Source organism: Haematobia irritans, chromosome 5 (genome assembly GCF_050003625.1).
Source record: "Haematobia irritans isolate KBUSLIRL chromosome 5, ASM5000362v1, whole genome shotgun sequence".
Classification (NCBI taxonomy): Eukaryota; Metazoa; Arthropoda; class Insecta; order Diptera; family Muscidae; genus Haematobia; species Haematobia irritans.
Window position 1 is genome coordinate 107,074,785 of NC_134401.1, and position 23,944 is coordinate 107,098,728.

General features: G+C 28.2%; 1 protein-coding gene across 3 annotated transcripts in view; it reads left to right on the top strand.

The window, feature by feature from the left end:
* The first annotated feature begins 917 nt into the window (after positions 1 to 917).
* The window catches only part of Dg (Dystroglycan), a 765,125-nt gene continuing 742,098 nt past the window's right edge, over positions 918 to 23,944 (top strand). For all 3 annotated transcript variants that reach the window (XM_075310093.1, XM_075310095.1, XM_075310094.1), the window contains exon 1: positions 918 to 1,483. The gene's annotated coding sequence lies outside the window, so the exon portion shown is untranslated. The remainder of the gene's footprint in view (positions 1,484 to 23,944) is intronic.

Consider the following 23,944-nt stretch of genomic DNA (forward strand, 5'->3'; position numbering starts at 1 on the left):
ATACATCGGGCTGCCACATAACCTAACCTATCCTTGTCTTTGAGCTTAACATGGAATCGGGCAGCACTCAGTGATAAGAGAGAAGTTCACCAATGTGGTATCACAATGGACTGAATAGTCTAAGTTGCATAATGCATCGGACTGCCACCTAACCTAACCTAACCATTGTTCAAAGGAGGACCTGATCGATTTTTTATGAAATTATGCGGTTTATAGTACACCTCATGTATAATAAATTCTTACTCAATGTGTACCATAAATGTTTATTAACTCAATTTGTTGGGTATTAGAACGAATTAAGACTCCAATATTAATAATTCAATTCATAAATTCATCTTTATTAGTAGTTCTTTTTAATGCTATGTACATATTTACTAATAAACTATCTCAAAAAACCACAAATTTAACATATTTGGTTTTTTCGGGAACCTTAAAAATCCCGGGATTCAAAATAAAAAATGCCAGGAGTCGGGATTAATCCATTCCCGAAAATCCCTGATTTTATCCCGAGTGACAGCCCTAGAATGTAAGCATCAATTGAGTTAAGTTATTTGCTTTAAATTGAACTAATTTAATAAAGTAAATACGAATGTTTCCCAGCGAAAAGCTAACATAGTATGGACCTTTAAATTAAATATATCTCCCACTGACATTCCTATTCCTATCTCACGAAAATTATGACTACATTCGTAAGGTAGTCGGTACTCAGAATTGCCAATATAAAAACCTTTGACAGCAGTCATATGTATGGGCTACATCCATGAGGGGGAGTGTTACCAAACATCAAACACTCTCTCCCCAATGTTAGTTGCTATCCTTTAGCGGTAAAAGCCCAAACCACTAACAACATGGCCTGTAATGTATGTATGTAATGGTGTATGCTTGCCTTAACTTTTCAACTCGATAGCGAACCCCATAATTTGTGAGTTTTCGCCGTGCTTGAGCGTTCGATTTGTTCTGCTATTGTATTTTTGTTTATAATATTAAAATGTTTTAATTGCTTATACGACATTTTGTTAAGAAAGCGAAAGTGAGATAAATCGGATATAACGGTTGGTGGCGGTGTAACCAAGAAATTGTTAAACCAAAACTGCCTATGGTTTCTATGTAAAAAATTGCGGCTTCAGTAGAAAATAAAACATAAAAATATTGCAAACCAAACACGTTCTATAATAACAAAAAGTTTAACAGATGTAAAACTATACAAAACAATTCCATATAGCTTCTCGGTATACTTAGATTTTTGTTACATTCTTTTGGGGATTACTAGTTAATTAAGATAAAATCTGGAGACGGTCATTTGTTTGTATTAAAAAAAAACAATTATTCACACCTACATATATATATATATATATAGACAAAAACAGCGGTTCCTTCTTCCACATATCCCAATATTCTTAGCGCAAATCAGTCCTTCCAAATTTACATCGTTGGGCAGGCGATTCGCTTTCCGGCAACAAATATAATAATATTAAAATTTAAGGTAAGTTTATATCAAACAATTATTTACCTAAACTAATATGTGTGTGCGTTTGTGTGTTTTACGAATTTAAATGTAGAGGGATGTAATAAGAAACTCCCCACTATAACAGACCGGGAGCAAACATCTCATACCAATAATAACAAAAACAAACAAGTTCAAGGTATATAAATAATCAGTGTTTCTCTTTAAAGTATATAAGTCGACCAGTAATAGTAAAATATAGTTTTAGATTTCCTATGGGATATTCTAAACAAAACTTGCAAATATTGGTTATCCGACCGAATCATTGGAAAGGGCAGTGAAAGATTATGGGGGGTGGGTGGCGGCAAAATACATGCAGTTTTTTCCATATGTTATGTTTGTTGGTGTGCGTTTGCCGTATATATCGATTTTGCATGTTCCGCATGTTTTTCTTCGTTCTCTTTGTTGTTTTGTTTTTTAACGGCGTTGATTTATGTTATTGACCATGGGCGACGTGTATTTATTTGCAGCAACTCCGGTCTTAAATAAATTACTAACAGCGTTGCCAATGTAAAATTTTATATGGGGGGCTTTCGTACTATAGGCTAGATATTGCATAGATGGTACATCGGTGTCAAATGCTGTTCGACAGTTTCGAAGATTAATTTCCATAAGCAGTTATGTTAACAACCGAAGGGCAAAAAGCTCCAAAAATATATTATAAATTCCAACATACCGCTTCTCACCACAAAAACTTCTAAAGCCAGCTAAAATTCAATGCTCTACAAAAAAACAAAACAAAACCAAAAACTTCTAAAGATGGATTATGGACCTTTTGTGTATTGATTTGACGCATTTTTAATTTTATAAAATTATGAACCTTTATTCAAGTGTGCACCTTGCTAAGTTTGAATGCTTTCATCCAATTCATTTTGATCAGTAATGTCTTTCAAATGTCAAAATATTTTTTTCAGAGGAGAAAAACATTCTTCGTCTGGAGGGAGTCCATTTCAATTATAAGTGCTTTTGTGAATTTAATACAAACGTTTTTAATGACATCTTTATCAAATTCATAAATTCTGGGCTCTTCGCTAGACTTTTCAAAAGAATACCCTAAATACCAAAGTTGGTTAAAAAAAGAATCAATACCACTATCATAACAATCAAATTCTATTGTTGGCAATATAACAGATTGGCTGATAATTCCCCGGTCTAACAAAGAAAAACACATTTTTTTGTCAAAATTTGTTTTTATTATTCAACATAGTTCCCTTCAAGAGCGATACAACGATTATAACGAATTTCCAATTTTTTGATACCATTTTGGTTTTGCCTCAAAATAGGTTTCGGCGATCACCTCTTCATTGCAGCCAAATTTTTTCCCTGCGAGCATCCTTTTGAGGTCTGAGAAGAAGAAAAAGTCGCTGGGGGCCAGATCTGGAGAATACGGTGGGTGGGGAAGCAATTCGAAGCCCAATTCATGAATTTTTTGCCTTCGTTCTCAATGACTTGCAGCACGGTGCGTTGTCTTGGTGGAACAACACTTTTTTCTTCTTCATATGGGGCCGTTTTGCCGCGATTTCGACCTTCAAACGCTCCAATAACGCCATATGATAGTCACTGTTGATGGGTTTTCCCTTCTCAAGATAATCGATAAAAATTATTTCATGCGCATCCCAAAAAAACAGAGGCCATTACTTTGCCAGCGGACTTTTGAGTCTTTCCACGCTTCGGAGACGGTTCACCGCTCGCTGTCCACTCAGCCGACTGACGATTGGACTCAGGAGTGTAGTGATGGAGCCATGTTTCATCCATTGTCACATATCGACGGAAAAACTCGGGTGTATTACGAGTTAACTGCTGCAAACACCGCTCAGAATCATCAACACGTTGTTGGCACCCATTTTGCACAGAGCTTCCGCATATCGAAATATTGATGAATGATATGACCAACACGTTCCTTTGATATCTTTAAGGCCTCTGCTATCTCGATCAACTTCATTTTACGGTCATTCAAAATCATTTTGTGGATTTTTTTTGATGTTTTCGTCGGTAACCCCCTCTTTCGGGCGTCCACTGCGTTCGCCGTCCTCCGTGCTCATTTCACCACGCTTGAATTTTGCATACCAATCAATTATTGTTGATTTCCCTGGGACAGAGTCCGGAAACTCATTATCAAGCCAAGTTTTTGCTTCCACCGTATTTTTTCCGTTCAGAAAACAGTATTTTATCAAAACACGAAATTTCTTTTTTCCATTTTTTTCACAATAACAAAAGTTGCTTCACAAAAGACGCTCTATCTCACAAACTAATTGATTTACAGACGTCAAATTTTGACACGAATCATTTGAAGGTTGGTACTATATAAAAATAATATGCATTTAATACTAGCGACGCCATCTATGTGTCAGACCGGGGACTTATCAGCCAACCCGTTTTGTGTGTAAAAAATTGTAGGAAAATCTACACGCTAGCCAAAATTTGACCAATCGGACCACTTGTACTAAAGTAGATTTAAGCCAAAATTCAATATTTCCGTGCATTTAAATTAAAAATATGTTTCTTTACTTTAAGGAAAATTGATCTTAGTTCAAAGACATACGATATTAACGAAGGGACAAAAATGTACAAAATTTGTGTCTTAAATTTATTAAAAGCAAATATTGAAGCAAAGATTATAAATTTTCTTTTAATTAAAATTTCCTTATTTTAAAGAAATTTTTCCTTAATATTTTATAAATTTAGCATCGGAAATATTTTTTTGTTTGGATTGTAAAGATATATCTGACGAACTGCTGCAATCACCCATAATTCTCGTGGGGCCTCTTCGTTCACCGTCCAAAATTTTGGAGTCATATATTTCGTCTGCCAAAGCTATGCCTCTCTGGTCATTACCCAGGAGAGAATGCTAAAGTTCATAGTGGGCATTAAAGTCTTCTAGCACCAACCGGTTATGCCCAGACCCACAGTTCTCAATGTTTGAGCTATAATCTGGAGAACAGCTACCAACCGGTGGTATATATACGTTGCACAACTCCATCATCTCGAAAACCCCCAGACTTGACTATTACCCCCATATATTCTATGTAGGGGTCAAACGTGTCTGGTACAAGAGGGATATGTCTATACAGCACGGAACGGTCAACACCTCCGCTTCTTGCCCGATCCTTACGTAGCACATTATATCCATTACAATGGCGCAAGGTAAGGTGTCATTTAGGTTTGCCTCTTGGATCGCCGCGACCCTAATTATCTTCCAAGCAGGAGGTGCCCATCTCTATCGTTCCCAGTAAATTTCAATGAAATCAGTCAGAGAAATTTAAAACAAGTACACAGAAAAAAATTTCACGAAAATTTTTCCAATTAAAATTTTAATTGAGTTTTAAAAAATATTCAATTAAAAGTTTAATTGATTCAACAAATTTTTTAATTGAAACAAAAATCAATCACAAAAATTAATAGTATCAATTAATTTTTTAATTGAATCAATTAATTTTTTAATTGACCTTCAATTAATTTTTTAATTGATACTATCATTTCTGTGATTGAAGACATTTCAATTAAAAAATTAATTGGATCAATTAATTTCGTGATTGAACCAGAAAAAATTTGTTTGTGTGTATATACAGCAGTAAGTTCGGCCGGGCCGAATCTTAAATACCCACCACCATGAATAAAATATAATAGTTTACTTTGAAACTCTTCGTCGTAGCGGGTTGGGGGGTTTGATGATGAAATCTTCTCCCAAGGAAATCAGTTAAACCAGTACGCTTCCCGAAGAAAAAATTTAAAGATTCTTCCTATGAAGACCAGATCAGATTGTGGATTTATGAGAACCAATTTTGTTTGAGTTTTAGAGAAATTATAGACATATCGTGCATATGATGAAATAATGCCTTGATTTGAAATCTTAAATCTGTACATTTTTTTCCGTCATTATTTAAATTAATGCGATGAGTAAAATTTGGAAATTTTACTTTCAGTTTCAAGCAACTTTCATGATCAGTGCGCCTGCTATACCCTGAAAGAAGTGTTTTCTTTTCTGAGGAACGAAATTTTAGGCAAGCAAAGTTTTCTTTTGACACAAATTTTAGAGACAATCGTTGAATCGCTTATCAAAAATTCGGATTAGTTTGCTGTAAACGAAAATACTTTATACGAAAGGGGAATTTCGTTTGTCTCAAAATTTCATTCCGGAGGAAAATATTTTTTCTTTGGGTGTACCCTCAAGAAGTTAAATCGATCTATATGCATGCCTTGCCAAATGGACCGGTAAAAAAAAATGCGATACAGATTTTTGAGGGTCTAAAATTCCAGTATATTTAAATTTTTGTGCAAATCGGATAAAAACTACGGTTTCTAGAAGCCCAAGGAGTTAAATCTGGAGATCGGTCTATGTGGAGGCTATACTAAAACATGGGTCGACACACACCATATTCGGCTGACTTATTTGTGGTTAGCCGGATTCCAGAAGACCTAGAAATAAATTCGGGAGTTAGGTCTATATGGGGGCTATACCAAAACATGGACCAATACTCACCACCTCTTAATGTTCCTTAAATACCTCTAGAATTCCACTTTCAGACGAATTGGGTGAAAACTACGAATTCTAGAAGCCCAAGAAGTAAAAACGGGAGATCAGTCTATATAGGGGCTATATCAAAACATGGACCGGTAAATCGGTCTATATGGGGGCCATACCAAAATATGGACCAATAGGCACCATTTGCGACACACCTATTTGTGATTTTAAAATACCTCTAAATTTTCAATTTCAAGCAAATCAGCTAGAAAATATAGTCTCTAGACGCAAAAGAAGTAAAATCTCGAGATCGGTCTATACGGGGTTATACCAAAAAATGGACTGATACACCTCAATTTCGGCAAACATATTGGGGGTCCCAAAATACCTCTAGTTTCCAATTTCCAATAAACAAATAAACAATGTCGGTAGATCGGTCTATATGAGGGCCATAGCAAAATATGGACCAATAGGCACCATTTGCGACACACCTATTTTTGATCATAAAATACCTCTAGATTTTCAATTTCAAGCAAATCAGCTAGAAAATATAGTCTCTAGACGCCCAAGAAGTAAAATCGAGAGATCGGTCTATACGGGGTTATACCAAAAAATGGACCGATACACCTCAATTTCGGCACACATATTAGGGGTCCCAAAATACCTCTAGATTTTCAATTTCAGGCAAATTGGGTAATAAATACAGTTTCTATACGCCCAAGATGCAAAATCAGGAGATCGGTCTATATGGGGGCTATACCAAACCATGGACCGATACGGACCATTTTCGACACACCTCTTTATAGTCCTAAAATAACTCTAGATTTTCAATTTCAGAAAAATACAGTTTCTAGACGCCCAAGAAGCAAACTCGGGAGATCGGTCTATATGGGGGCTATACCAAAACATGGACTGATGGGCACACCTTTTTATGGTCCTCAATTACCTCTAGATTTTTAATTGCAGGCAAATTGGATAAAAATTACGTTTTTATAAGCCCAAGACCCCAAATCGGGAAATCGGTTTATATGGGGACTATATCAAAACTTGGACCGATATAGCCCATCTTCGAACTTGACCTGCCTGCAAACAAAAAACGAATCTGTGCCAAATTTCAGGACGATAGCGCCATTATTGAAGGCTGTAGCGTGATTACAACAGACAGACAGACGGATATGCTTATATCTTCTTAGAATTTCTCCCTGATCAAGAATATATATACTTTATATAGTCGGAAATCGATATTTCGATGTGTTACACACGGAATGACAAACTTATTATACCCCCATCACCATTCTATGGTGGTGGGTATAAAAATGAACTAAAAGTAAAGAAGAAAATCATTGGCGCCAAATCATGACCATTTTAATCACACAGTAGTTCATTCTTACTATTTTTGGGACTCGTATGCAAATTTTCTTCTGCTTTAGTTCATAGTGAACTTATGCGCACGGTCTAAAAATTCGTATACCCGATTCCAAAGATTCAGACTCGACTTCAAGTAGAAATTATGCTATGTTTCAAGTACAAAAATCTTTGAAACAAAGTATTGAAAACCATCTTCTATTTATTAACATTTTTCTAAGACGATTTAATTTATTTTGAAGAACTTCTCAGAATTATTAAAGCCGAGTTGACTTTAGTCAAATGAAATTTTCTTCCATATAAAGATACCCAGTTTTAAGCCGAATCACCTAACTACAAGGACAAAACGAATTCATTGAAAAGTTTATCGACTTTTGGACAAGGGAAAAATCTTTGTAACAGAGAAATGTGTCTTCTATTCTAAGCAAAAATTTCATTCGTATTTTAAGGACATGCAATTTTTGGTATTTTAAGGACATGCAATTTTGATAATCTGTTTTTCAGCGTAGAATGGATGAATTACATCTCTCTACATCATGAAACCAATAGTTGGAATTTCTTACGGCCAAAGTTTAAAATTGATTATGGCTTATAAGTTAAAAAAACCAATTGTGAACTGGAAACGTATTACTCGTACATTGGGTTGTACAATATCAGAAGGATACTAGCGTTGTAATGCCTTTTGCAAGATTATTTTACCTATTGTTAGCCTTTTTCGATTTGTCTTATTTTCCTTTTAGCAAACATATTTTATAAAAATTAAATTTGGATTTAAAACATTGAAAGCAACTTTTTTATTTGTGTTCATACCATACACACACAAATATACTTTTGTGGACGACGACCAATATACTTACTCAAAGGATATCAAATGTACGTTAATTTCGATGTAGGTTAACTACAAATGTGATATTTCAATTCGAATCTGTAATAATGATTGAATTTACATTAATGAAACTAGAATTATAATAATTATAATTAATTAGAAATTATATAAATTAAATCGAACTAATATCGAAAATCGAACATTTTATTTCTATAGAAAATTTTGTCAAAATTTTATTTCTATATAAAATTTTGTCAAGATTTTTTTCTTTAGAAAATGTTGTTAAAATTTTATTTCTTTAGAAAATTTTCTATTGAAAATTTTGTCAAAATTTTATTTCTATGGAAAATTTTATCATAATTTTATTTCTATAGAAAATTTTGTCAAAATTTTATTTCTATAGAAAATTTTGTAAAAATTTTATTTCTGTAGAAAATTTTGTTAAAATTTTATTTCTGTAGAAAATTTTGTACAAATTTTATTTCTGTAGAAAATTTTGCTAAAATTTTATTTCTATTGAAAATTTTGTTAAAATTTTATTTCTATAGAAAATTTTGCTAAAATGTTATTTCTATAGAAAATTTTGTCAAAATTTTATTTCTATAGAAAATTTTGTCAAAATTTTATTTCTATAGAAGATTTTGTTAAAATTTTATTTCTATAGAAAATTTTGTCAAAATGTTATTTCTATAGGAAATTTTGTCAAAATTTAATTTCTATAGAAAATTTTGTCAAAATGTTATTTCTTTCTATAGAAAATTGTATCAAAAATTTATTTCTATAGAAAAGTTTGTCAAAATTTTATTTCTATAGAAAATTTTGCCAAAATTTTATTTCTATAGAAAATTTTGCCAAAATTTTATTTCTATAGAAAATTTTGTCAAAATTTTATTTCTATAGAATATTTTGTCAAAATTTTATTTCTATAGAAAATTTTGTCAAAATTTTATTTCTATATAAAATTTTGTCAAGATTTTTTTCTTTAGAAAATGTTGTTAAAATTTTATTTCTATAGAAAATTTTCTATTGAAAATTTTGTCAAAATTTTATTTCAATAGAAAATTTTGTCAAAATTTTATTTCAATAGAAAATTTTGCTGAAATGTTATTTCTATAGAAAATTTTACCAAAATTTTATTTCTATAGAAAATTTTGTCAAAATTTTATTTCTATAGAAAATTTTGCTAAAATATTATTTCTATAGAAAATTTTATCAAAATGTTATTTCTATAGAAAATTTTATCAAAATGTTATTTCTATAGAAAATTTTGTCAAAATTTTATTTCTATAGAAAATTTTGTCAAAATTTTATTTCTATAGAAAATTTTGCTAATATATTATTTCTATAGAAAATTTTATCAAAATGTTATTTCTATAGAAAATTTTATCAAAATGTTATTTCTATAGAAAATTTTGTCAAAATTTTATTTTATAGAAAATTTTGCTAAAATGTTATTTCTATAGAAAATTTTGTCAAAATTTTATTTATATAGAAAATTTTGTCAAAGTAATTAATTTGGAGAAACAACTAACCTGCAGGATAACATAAAAGTAATAATTAGTTTTATTCATTTGTTCATAAAGAAAATTTCTTATTTTTAAGAAAACAAAATAGAATGAATTTTTGATGAAATTAACAACCATAAATAATGTAACAAAATTTGCAGAAAATTTTGCTAAAAAACTATCAAACAAACAAATGTTTTGTTAAAATTTTATTTCTATAGAAAATTTTGTCAAAATTTTATTTCTTTAGAAAATTTTGTCAAAATTTTATTTCTATAGAAAATTTTGCTAAAATGTTATTTCTATAGAAAATTTTGTCAAAATTTTATTTCTATAGAAAATTTTGCTAAAATGTTATTTCTATAGAAAATTTTGTCAAAATTTTATATCTATGGAGAATTTTATCATAATTTTATTTCTATAGAAAAATTTGTCATAATTTTTTTTCTCTAAAAATTTTTTGTCAAAAATTTTTTTTATATAGAAAATTTTATCAAAATGTTATTTCTATAGAAAATTTTATCAAAATGTTATTTCTGTAGAAAATTTTGTCAAAATTTTATTTATATAGAAAATTTTGTCAAAGTAATTAATTTGGACAAACAACTAACCTGCAGGATAACATAAAAGTAATAATTAGTTTTATTCATTTGTTCATAAAGAAAATTTCTTATTTTTAAGAAAACAAAATGGAATGAATTTTTGATGAAATTAACAACCATAAATAATGTAACAAAATTTGCAGGAAAATTTGCTAAAAAACTATCAAACAAACAAATGTTTTGTTAAAATTTTATTTCTATAGAAAATTTTGTCAAAATTTTATTTCTATAGAAAATTTTGTCAAAATTTTATTTTTATAGAAAATTTTGTCAAAATTTTATTTCTATAGAAAATTTTATCAAAATGTTATTTCTATAGAAAATTTTGTCAAAATTTTATTTCTATAGAAAATTTTGCCAAAATGTTATTTTTATAGAAAATTGATACAATTTTCTATAATATTATTTCTATAGAAAATTTTGTCAAAATTTTATTTCTGTAGAAAATTTTAACAAAATTTTATTTTAATAGAAAATTTTGTCAAATTTTTTTTTATTTAGAAAATTTTGTTAAAATTTTATTTCTATAGAAAATTTTGTTAAAATTTTATTTCTATAGAAAATTTTGTCAAAATTTTTTTCTTTAGAAAAGTTTGTCAAAATTTTATTTCTATAGAAAATTTTATCAAAATTTTATTTTTATAGAAAATTTTGTCAAAATTTTATATCTATGGAGAATTTTATCATAATTTTATTTCTATAGAAAAATTTGTCATAATTTTTTTTCTCTGGTCAATTTTCAATTTTGGTCAAAATTGTATTTCTATAGAAAATTTTGTCAAAATTTTATTTCTATAGAAAATTTTGTCAAAATTTTATTTCTATAGAAAATTTTGTCAAAATTTTATTTCTAAACAAAATGTTGTTAATTTTATTGCTATATAAGGTTTTGTCAAATTTTTATTTCTATAGAAATTTTTGTCAAAATTTTATTTCTATAGAAAATTTTGCCAAAATTTTATTCCTATAGAAAATTTTGCCAAAATTTTATTTCTATAGAAAATTTTGTCAACATTTTATTTCTATAGAAAATTTTGTCAAAATTTTATTTCTATATAAGATTCTGTCAAAATTTTTTTCTATAGAAAATTTAGTCAAAATTTTATTTCTATAGAAAATTTGGCCAAAATTTTATTTCTATAGAAAATTTTGTCAAAATTTTATATCTATAGAAAATGTTGTCAAAATTTTATTTCTATAGAAAATTTTGTCAAAATTATATTTCTAAACAAAATTTTGTTAATTTTATTGATATATAGGGTTTTGTCAAAATTTTATTTCTATAGAAAATTTTGTCAAAATTTTATTTCTATAGAAAATTTTGTCAAAACTTTATTTCTATAGAAAATATTGTCAACATTTTATTTCTATAGAAAATTTTGTCAAAATTGTATTTCTGTTGAAAATTTTATTTCTATAGAAAGTTTTGTCAAAATTTTATTTCTATAGAAAATTGTGTCGAAATTTTATTTTATAGAAAATTTTATCAAAATTTGATTTCTCTAGAAAATTCTGTCAAAAGTTTATTCCTATAGAAAATTTTATCAAAATTTTATTTCTATGGAAAATTTTGTCAAAATTTTATTTCTATACAAAATTAGGTAATAATTTTATTTCTATAGAAAATTTTATTTCTATAGAATTTTTGTTTTTAAATTTTATTTCTATAGAAAATTTTAATAAATTCTTAACTATTTTGTGGGGAATTCATATTTAGTAAAAAATTTGTACTCAAATTCTTTTCTCTTTCTTTGTTCATTTAACTAAAGAAAACAAAAATTTATTAAATTTAAGGAAACCTTCTCATATTAGGAAAATTTTAAGTAAAATATATGATTTAAAATAATGTTAAATTTACTTTAAAGCCCCTTTTTTGAGCGTAACTCTAGTTAGCTTATTTCCCAAAAAGTTATAGATGTATGTATTTACACGTATTCCATATCCTATGTATCCACAGTTTATATCAATTGTACATAAAAGGCTTTTAACGGTGGAAGCATACATACCAGGAATGTTCTAATGGCAAAATGTCAAAATAATGCTATCAAAGCATCCCATCATGAATGTATGGATGTGTATAGAAGGAAGGTATCATATCGTTCAAAACAAACATTTAGTCTGTTATTCAACCATCCAAACATTTGGCCATATAACAGTGATTTGTTTTGTTAATGCTTTGACTAACATATAAGCAAGAGAACACAGGAGAGAGACAGAGAGAAAGAGTGACAGTGAAAGAGGCATAAAGAGAATATTTGAAATATCGTATGTAATGTTATAAGCTCTTAATGTTTTTGCAATAAAATATATACATACCTATCTAGTAGATCTTTTGCCATTTAGAATAGTAGTAATATAAATGTCTGTTTTGTGTATATATGTACATATATGTATATAACTTAATATACAAGTACATAGATATGTTTATAAGCATTTATTTATATGACCTTTGTTTGCTATGTTACACGAAGTAGAACATATTCAAATAATACACCCCCATATACAATTTGTCTGTCATTCATGTTGAACTTGATTGTGTGTCTCATTATTGAATTTTACTTTCTCCTTGCATGTGGTGGATTATACATGGATTGAGAGTCATTATTTGCACAATACAACATTTTTATCCAGACAAGACCATATGTTAAGTATAATATATTTTAGTGTAGACAACATACATACGGTGTTCACATCGAAGGACCAAATATGTTTTCATTCAATACATAATAGTTAAACAATAAATCTTTCGAGAGGATGGCAATGTTTTGCACAAAGTCAGTGTACAAATTTTCATTCAAATGATGAAAGTTGTAGAGTAGATATAGTAGTCTGCTGAAACTTCTATTTGATATTATGACTGACCGACGATATACATACGTCCCATTGCAAATTTCAAGAAAATCTGAATAACTTCTGAAATTATGAAAAACATATGTACCCAGCAAAAAAAAGCTTCCAAAAAAGTAGTTTGGATCCCCAATCTGTGATCCGGAAGTAGTGCAAACTTGGATCATCTCCAATGAATTTTACATGGGCTTGTCATAGGACCGAAGTTCTCCCTTTTTGGATCCTTTGCATTGCTTTAGAAGTTGTGCTCTGGAAGTTAATTTGAATGAAGAAATTTAAAAAGCGAAAAAATTTTTTTCAATCAATTTGATTTTTTCAACCATATTTATTATTACACTATTATTTTCCTATTATCTAATTTTTTACAATTCGAAAAACTTTTTCGCTCCGAACAGGGGTTGAACCTGGGTTTGATGGCACCATAACAAAACGCCTTAGCACACTCAGCCACGAACGCCATTGAACATAAAGCGTCGAAAGGTTAATTCAAATGTTTGCTTCTCGAGATGTTCTTTATTAGTATGAACGAAAAAAATAAGAAACGCAGGTTCAAATCTCATTAGCGGCAACTTTTTTTATCAAATATTTTTCTAAAAAAATATTTTTTTATGTTATGCATCGTTCTTATTTTTTATTTTCGGCATTTATTTTCGTATAAATATATTTTTTCTATTAAAAATCAACAAAAAAATTAGAAATTCTCGTAATTTGCAAAACCTTCTCAAAAGAACTTCCATGGAAGCGAAAAAGTCAAACGGCACAGGTTCAAATCCCAGCGGGGATGAAGTTTATTTTTTGTTTATTATTATTTTTTTTACTTTTTTTATTAATTTTCTATTTTTTTTATAAATTTTGTATTTTTTTTTTTTTGTAAAATTTAATTGTTAAAAATTTGCACTTAAAATAGGCTTTCTAATACTTGTCCACAAGGACTGCAGAGGAAGTAGAAAAAAAGCATTGGGCTATCCCAAGATGCGCTTTAGAACAAATGTTTGTGGACTTGTCCAAAAGGACTGCATCGGGAGTGGAAAAAATCATTAGGGGATCCCATGATGCGCTTTAGAAGAAATGTTTGTGGACTTGTCCAAAAGGACTGCATCGGAAGTTGAAAAAAATCGATGGGGGATTCTGGGATGGGCTTTAAAAGAAATGTTTGTGGAACAACTTCCAATTTTTTTTGCTGGGTAATAATTGAAATTGAAATGATACACACCTGAAAAATCTGTATTTTCATACACAAAACATTTTTTTTTTTGATTCAATCACGGAATTAATAGTATCAAACACAAATTTAATTTGAAGTAAAAAAAAAAAAAATTGATTAAAAAAATTAATTGATTTAATTTGAAAATTTCAATTAATTTTTCAATTGATTCGATTAAAAATTTAACTGATTAATTTTTTGAATTGAAAACGTAAATTTTTTCAATTACTTTCTTATCTGAATTTGTGTTTTTAGATTGATTAAAAAATGTATTGTTTGTAATTTTTTAATTGAAAAAATTTCAAATTTAATCAAATTTTTAATTGGAAATATTTTTGTGATATTTGTTTTTGTGTATATTCAAGTATAAGTATAAAATGTTACGGTGATATCTTTTCATAAATCAATTAAACTTATTTATTTTTATCAAAATTTTATTTCTATCGAAAATTTTGTCAACATTTTATTTCTAAAGAAAATTTTGTCAAAATTTTATTTCTATAGAAAATTTTGTCAAAAATTTATTTCTATAGGAAATTTTGTCTAAATGTTATTTCTATAGAAAATTTTGTCTAAATTTTATTTCTATAGAAAATGTTGTCAAAATTTTATTTCTATAGAAAATTTTGTCAAAATTTTATATAAATAGAAAATTTTGTCAAAATTTTATTTCTATAGAAAATTTTGTTAAAATTTATTTCTATAGAAAATTTTGTCAAAATTTTATTTCTATAGAAAATTTTGTTAAAATTTTATTTCTATAGAAAATTTTGTCAAAATTTTACTTCTATAGAAAATTTTGTTAAAATTTTATTCCTATAGAAAATTTTTTCAAAATTTTATTTCTTAGAAAATTTTGTCAAAATTTTATTTCTATAGAACATTTTGTCAAAATTTTATTTCTATAGAAAATTTTGTCAAAATTTTATTTCTATAGAACATTTTGTCAAAATTTTATTTCTATAGAACATTTTGTCAAAATTTTATTTCTATAGAAAATTTTGTTAAAATTTTATTTCTATAGAAAATTTTATCAAAATTTTATTTCTATTGAAAATTTTTTCAAAATTTAATTTCGATTGAAAATTTTGTTAAAATTTTATTTCTACAGAAAATTTTTTCAAAATTTTATTTCTATAGAAAATTTTTTCAAAATTTTATTTCTATAGAAAATTTTGTCAAAATTTTATTTCTATAGAAAATTTTGTCAAAATTTTATTTCTATAGAAAAATTTGTCAAAATTTTATTTCTATAGAAAAATTTGTCAAAATTTTATTTCTATAGAAAAATTTGTCAAAATTTTATTTCTATAGAAAAATGTGTCAAAATTTTATTTCTATAGAAAATTTTGTCAAAATTTTATTTCTATAGAACATTTTGTCAAAGTTTCATTGCTATAGAAAATTTTGTCAAAATTTTATTTCTATTGAAAATTTAGTCAATATGTTATTTCTATAGAAAATTTTGTCAATATGTTATTTCTATAGAAAATTTTGTAAAAAGTTTATTTCTATCGAAAATTTTGTAAAAAGTTTATTTATATCGAAAATTTTGTCAAAATAGAACATTTTATCAAAATTTTATTTCTATAGAAAATTTTATCAAAGTTTGATTACTGTAGAAAATTTTCTCAAAATTTTATTTCTATAGAAAATTTTGTCAGATTTTGTCAAAATTTTATTTCTATAGAAAATTTTGTCAAAATTTTATTTCTATAGAAAATTTTGTCAAAATTTTATTCCTATAGAAAATTTTGCCAAAATTTTTATTTCTATAGACAATTTTGTCAAAATTTTATATCTATAGAAAATTTTGTCAAAATTTTATTTCTTTAGAAAATTTTGTCAAAATTTTATTTCTATTGAAATAAATAGAAAATTTTGTCACAATTTTATTTCTATTGGAAATTTTGTCAAAATTTTATTTCTATGGAAAATTTTGTTAAAATTTTATTTCTATAGAAAATTTTTTCAAAATTTTATTTCTATAGAAAATTTTGTCAAAATTTTATTTCTATAGAAAATTTTTTCAAAATTTTATTTCTATAGAAAGTTTTGTTAACATTTTATTTCTATAGAAAATTTTGTCAAAGTTTTATTTCTATAGAAAATTTTGTCAAAATTTTATTTCTATAGAAAATTTTGTCAAAATTTTATTTCTATTGAAAATTTTGTCAAAATTTTATTTCTAAAGAAAATATCGTCAAAATTTTATTTCTATAGAACATTTTGTCAAAATTTTGTTTCTATATAAAATTTTGTCAAAATTTTCTTTCTATAGAAAATTTTGTAAAAAAATTATTTCTATAGAAAATTTTGTCAAAATTTTATTGCTATAGAAAATTTTGTCAAAATTTTATATTTATAGGAAATATTGTCAAAATGTTATTTCTATAGAAAATTTTGTCAAAATTTTGTATCTATAGAAAATTTTGTCAAAATGTATCTATAGAAAATGTTTTAAAAAATTTATTTCAATAGAAAATTTTGTTAAAATTTTATTTCTATAGAAAATTTTGTCAAAATTTTATTTCTATAGAAAATTTTGCCAAAATTTTATTTCTATAGAAAATTTTGCCAAAATTTTATTTCTATAGAAAATTTTGTCAAAAATTTATTTCTATAGACAATTTTGTCAAAATTTTATTTCTATAGAAAATTTTGTAAAAATTTTATTTCAATAGATAATTTTGTCAAAATTTTGTAACTATAGAAAATGTTTTAAAAAATTTATTTCAATAGAAAGTTTTGTCAAAATTTTATTTCTATAGAAAATTTTGTCAAAATTTTATTTCTATAGAAAATTTTGTCAAAATTTTATTTCTATAGAAAATTTTGTCAAATTTTGTCAAAATTTTATTTCTATAGAAAATTTTGTCAAAATTTTATTTCTATAGAAAATTTTGTAAAAATTTTATTTTTTTAGAAAATTTTGTAAAAATTTTATTTTTATAGAAAGTTTTGTCAAAATGTTAATTTGTATAGATAATTTTGGCAAAATTTTATTTCTATAGAAAATTTTGTCAAAATGTTATTTCTATAGAAAATTTTGTTAAAATCAATTTTGTTGCTTAACTTGATTTCGCAGAATTCGGTTACGATTTTAAGGCATAACAATTTTTTTCTGGTTGTATATTAAAATATATAGTGCGCATTCAAGGGTTAATTCTTTCCACGCCTTTCTCAAAATATTTGTATATGACACTTTTCGAACACCTCAAGGGCAAATTCTCCAAAACTTTCCTTTACAAATTTCAGTCCTCAATCACAGCATCCTTTTATGTATTTGCAAAAAAAAAAAAAAAACAAAAGGACGCATATTCATTTTATATACCAGCATAGCTTAATGTCTGGCTTCCGGTGCTTTTTATGTATGCGCCCTCCACTGGGTGCACGTGATAGCCAATGCGTATGTTGGGGTTGGGGGTAACAAATGTTTTCGTCTGTCATAAAATCCATGGTGAACAGTTGCTTCTTTTACATTCTTGTTTGGCTCTTTTCTATCTATCTATGTGGAACTTTCAAAACTTCCAATTTGCATTAGCCATCCATGTCTACACCTCGTAGCAAGAGAGAGAACAATGTTTTTGCCATTTCAGATGACATACACATCCATCCTTTTAGTTTCTATTGGGTCCTGGAAACCCCATATCTTCAGGTGTATGCGTGTACTGGGTTTCCATCCGAAATTCAAAACAAACAAAAAACAAATGATCCACCAAATCAAATAACCAACCTATGATGAAGCCAGCGACGTACAAGTATACCGGCATGATGGTAATTTAATGATAAAAATGTTCATCTATGGTTTCTAGCATTGTTTGTGTGGAGGACTTTGAAACATTTCAGTTTTTCCATTTCCTTTTGAACAACTGTGGTAACAGTGTTCTGTTGCAGTTGCTTTCTCGTTGTTGTTCTCTAAGTGGGTGAGAGCGAGAGAGAAAAAAGAGAGAGTAGTAAAACTACAAAAACTTCGTTTTGTGAATTGTAGGCGGCATGTTTTAATATTTATTTTGCACTTTCCCCCCTTGATTCTGATCAAAACTTTAATAGTTTAACGAAATACACAATGGGAGATATATAAATGTATTGAGAAATTTTTAATTTTATTGCAGAAAGGTAACGGATATACTGCGAAGTATTTCAATGGAAATACATGTTAGCTTTGCCCGTTAATGCTGGGTACTATGTTTTCGGTTTTCGAGTTGAAAATCTCTTTATTTTCGCGATTATTTTTCCTGAAATAATCAAAATTATAAATGAAAACAAGTAACTACAGTAGAAAGTCTGGCGGGGCCGACTACATCATACCCTAAACTACCCCTACTGAATTAGTAAACATAAGCATTTGTAGGGTGTCATTGGTATAGGTTTGGGAGATAAAGCGTAGTTCCATATTTATGAAAATTAAAGGCTTTATGAGGTTTATGGGAGCTCTATCTCAATCTGAACAGAAATGCCAGATCTTTGGAGTTATACTTGATTTAATACCTGCAGAGTAAGTATGCCAATAATATTAAGTCCATTATTACAAAAAGAAAGAGAAAATTGCTCAATAAGTGTGGGTAATAAATCCAAATTTTTAAAAATCGGCCAATAATATTATGTAAGAGCTACATGTAAGTCTAAATACGATCAGCTAGTACATAAAAATTTGAAATTTGAGTAACATTGGTTAATAAATAGGAGTATTATGGCTAAATTTGAGAAAATCGAGCGATGCATACCCTGCAAAAAATGGAGCACTATTTAGCAGGATTGTAAGGGAGAGAGAGCGGTGAAATTTATGGGCGATGTCCCGATTTATAGCAGCTTCAACATAACGCTAATATAATTGCTCATTTCATTAACAATATTGCTCAGAAGTGGGCAATATTGTCATTGGTATGAAGGAAAACGGCACTACCTTTCGTGCATCTATACTGCATGAATTGGTTGCAATAACGTAAACGAATGATCATAAACTTGTTTGATTACTAGTTTACGTTATTGCCACCGATACATGCAGTGTGGATGCACTGGCTACTTTATTGTATACCAAAAAGCGCAACTAAATTTTACTGCTGAAATATTTTTTGCTGAGATCTTAAAAGATCCATCTCGTCCACGATTTAATTTTCCAAACAATTAAATCGTGAACATTCTCTGTGTTTTTTTTATACCCTCGACCATAGGATGGGGGTATATTAACTTTGTCATTCCGTTTGTAACACGTCGACCCCATAAAGTATATATATTCTGGGTCGTGGTGAAATTCTGAGTCGATCTGAGCATGTCCGTCCGTCCGTCTGTTGAAATCACGCTAACTTCCGAACGAAACAAGCTATAGACTTGAAACTTGGCACAAGTAGTGTAAGTATATGGTCTCTAACAACCATGCATAAATTGGTCCATATCGGTCCACTTTTACGTATAGCCCCCATATAAACGGACCCCCAAATTTCGCTTGCGATTGCTCTAAGAGAAGCAAATTTCATCCGATCCGGCTGAAATTTGGTACATCGTGTAAGTATATGGTCTCTAACAACCATGCATAAATTGGTCCATATTGGTCCATAATTACATATAGCCCCCATATAAACCGATCTCCCGATTTGGCTTGCGGAGCCTCTAAGAGAACCAAATTTCATCCGATCCGGCTGAAATTTGGTACATGGTGTTAGTATATGGTCTCTAACAACCATGCACAAATTGGTCCACATCGGTCCATAATTATATATAGCCCCCATATAAACAGATCCCCCGATTTGGCTTGCGAAGCCTCTAAGAGAAGCAAATTTCATCCGATCCGGCTGAAATTTGGTACATGGTGTTCTTATATGTTCTCTAATGACCATGCAAAAAGTGGTCCACATCGGCCCATAATTATATATAGCCCCAATATAAACCGATCCTCAAATTTGACCTCCGGAGCCTCTTAAAGGAGCAAAAGTCATCCGATCCGATTGAAATTTGGTACATGGTGTTAGAATATTGTCTCTAACAACCATGCCAAAATTGGTCCATATCGGTCGATAATTATATATAACCCCCATATAAACCGATCCCCAGATTTGACCTCCAGAGCCTCTTAGAGGAGAAAAATTAATCCGATCCGGTTGAAATTTGGTATGTGGTGTTAGTATATGGTCTCTAACAACCATGCCAAAATTGGTCCATATCGGTCGATAATTATATATAGCCCCCATATAAACCGATCCCCAGATTTGACCTCCAGAGCCTCTTAGAGGAGAAAAATTAATCCGATCCGGTTGAAATTTGGAACATGGTGTTAGAATGTGGTCTCTAACAAATACGCAAGAATTGGTCCATATCGGTCCATAATTATATATAGCCCCCATATAAACCGTTGCCCAGATTTGATCTTCGGAGCCTCTTCACTCAAAAAAAAAAAAGTGAACCCTCTATTTCACTAAAGCCAATGTAACTTTATTTTAGTTCATGGAATTATGTTTGGAGAAAGTTTCCTTTACTCTAATAATTTTTTGTGTACGTTAGTGAAATTATCTAAAACCGAGGAAAGAAATATACTCAAATGAAGCATAAAGATGAACTAAATTCGTGTCTTCCACAAAATAGTTCAGAATTTCTTTAAATTTGTAAATTTTACCAAAAATGCGTCCATCATGAACTTCGTATGTCACTAAAGACATTCTTGCAATTTTGAACTCCAAGTTTTTCCTTCAAACTACAAAATTTTCTTTAACAAGTGAAATAATTTAGTTATGTCTAATAAACTTTCTTGAATTTGTCGAAAAATATTTACTTATTTTTATGACATCGGCGTGATGCCAACGTTTGTAATACTATTTAGTTAAAATTTTCTACAAATATTCAAAATTTTCTAAAATTAACCGAAAGTTTTCTTCCTGGTGGGTTCACTGTTTTTTCAGTGTTGGAGGAGCGAAATTCATCCGATCCGATTGAAATTGCAACGTGGTGTTAGTATAAGGCCGCTCATAACCATGCCGAAATTTGTCCATATCGGTCTATAGTTATATATAGCCGATCCCCAATCACACAAAAATTGGTCCATATCGGTTCATAATCATGCTTGCCACTCGAGCCAAAAATAATCTACCAAAATTTTATTTTTATAGAAAACATTGTCAAAATGTTATTTCTATAGAAAATTTTGTCAAAATTTTATTTCTATAGAAAATTTTGTCAAAATTTTATTTCTATAGAAAATTTTGTCAAAATTTTATTTCTATAGAAAATTTTTTCCAAATTTTATTTTGTCAAAATTTTATTTCTATAGAAACTTTAATTATATACGTATTTAATCGGCCTTTTTTAGTTTAATATATACCACGTATGGACTATGTGGTATATATTACGGTGTTAGGAAGTTTTAAGATACTTTGCCATCGGCAAGTGTTACCGCAACCCAAGTAATTCCATTGTGGATGACAGTTTTCAGTAGAAGTTTCTACGCAATCCATGGTGGAGGGTACATAAGCTTCGGCCTGGCCGAACTTACGGCCGTATATACTTGTTACAACTAACTTATTTAAATCAGATCAAAGCTCGAGGATTCCAAGACGAATTTCGTGAACATCTTTCACAATGAGTTGTAGTTCCGGAAACCATTGATGCTATGCGCTAACTGATATTACAAGATCGGCATGTGACCTATCGTAAGATTCAGACAGCATATAATCAATATTCAATATTTCAGTTAATTTAAGGAAAATTTGAGTATGTTCAAAGACATACAACTTTAACGGAGGAACGCAAAATTTGTGCCCTAAATTTAATAACAAAAAATGTTTGAAGCAAATATAAATAAACATTATTTTAATTGAAATTTCATTATTTTAATGAAATTTTTCCTAAATATTTTGTAAATTGTGCATTCTAAAATTTAGGTCGCGCAATCCTTAATATCACAATACAGTTACAGTTTGTATGGTTGTATTTTCTGAAATAATCTTATTTCTTATCTTTAATCCTAGAAGTCCATATTTCTCTGTATTCTGGTGTTTTTGGCACCGACTGTATATTCATTGAAATGGCCACAATGGACGCTTGAATGATTTACAAAAAGTAAAAAAAACAGGAAAGTTCTTCATGTGGTTAGTTTGATATCCTGATTGTTATTCTTGTTGCTTTCGTTATTTAAGCTTTTACAAGAGAAACCAATAAATCTCCGTAATATGGCTGACGACCATAGTACGAGCTAGTCTAAGTACTCTAGTGCCTGTCTTTGCTTCCAGACTTTAGTGTTTTTTTTGAAATAATGGATTTTTATGAATGTCCATTATAAAACCCGCAGTAGTATCTTTCGAATGGTTGGCTTTCAATGCTTTTCATATGTATCCATCCATCTATCTACGCCTATGGAATGATTCTATGTACGTCCTAGCTGTCTATCCTTTGTCTATCCATTTATTGCCATTTTGGTTATGTGGTGTTTGATTCGTTATGGTGGCGAGAACAGAAAATTCCACAATCAGCAACAATATGAACATTGATGTATATATACTGCCTGGAAGGAAAAAATACGAAGGGATTTGTAAACGAGGCAGGGGCCCTGTTATGGGCTTAGACAGTCGTCTGTCTGCATGCCCTATATCGAATTGGAGTTAATCTCATTAACAAGTAATCTTGATTGGAACTCGAGGTAAAAATAATCTACCAAAATTTAGAGCAAATTTTAAATTTTATTAAAAACATCCTATTAAAAAAAAATATTTCTATCGAAAATGTTGTCGAAATTTTATTTCTATAGAAATTTTTGTCAAAATTTTATTTCTATAGAAAATGTTGTCAAAGTTTTATATCTATAGAAAATTTTGTCAAAATTTTATTTCTATAGAAAATTTTGTCAAAATTTTATTTCTATAGAAAATTTTGTCAAAATTTTATTTCTAAAGAAAATTTTGTCAAAATTTTATTTCTATAGAAAATTTTGTCAAAATTTTATTTCTATAGAAAATTTTGTCAAAATTTTATTTCTTGTGAAAATTTTGTCAAAATTTTATTTCTATAGAAAATTTTGTCAAAATTTTATTTCTATAGAAAATTTTGCCAAATTTTATTTCTATAGGAAATTTTGCCAACATTTTATTTCTATAGGAAATTTTGTCAAAATTTTATTTCTATAGAAAATTTTGTCAAAAGTTTATTTCTATAGAAAATTTTGTCAGAATTTTATTTCTATAGAAAAATTTGTCAAAATTTTATTTCTATAGAAAATTTTGTCAAAATTTTATTTCTATAGGAAATTATGTCAATATTTTATTTTTCCAGAAAATTTTGTCAAAACTATACTATAAAACTATACTATAAATTTTGTCAAAATTTTATTTCTATAGAAAATTTTGTCAAAATTTTATTTCTATAGAAAATTTTGTCAAAACTATATTTCAATAGCAACTTTTGTCAAAATTTTATTTCTATAGAAACTTTTGTAAACATTTTATTTCTATAGAAAATTTTGTCAAAATTTTATTTATGTAGAAAATTTTCTCAAAAATTTATTTCTAGAGAAAATTTTGTCAAAACTATATTTCAATAGTAAATTTTTGTCAAAATTTTATTTCTATAGAAATTTTTGTCAAAATTTTATTTCTATAGAAAATTTTGTCAAAATTTTATTTCTATAGAAAATTTTGTCAAAATTT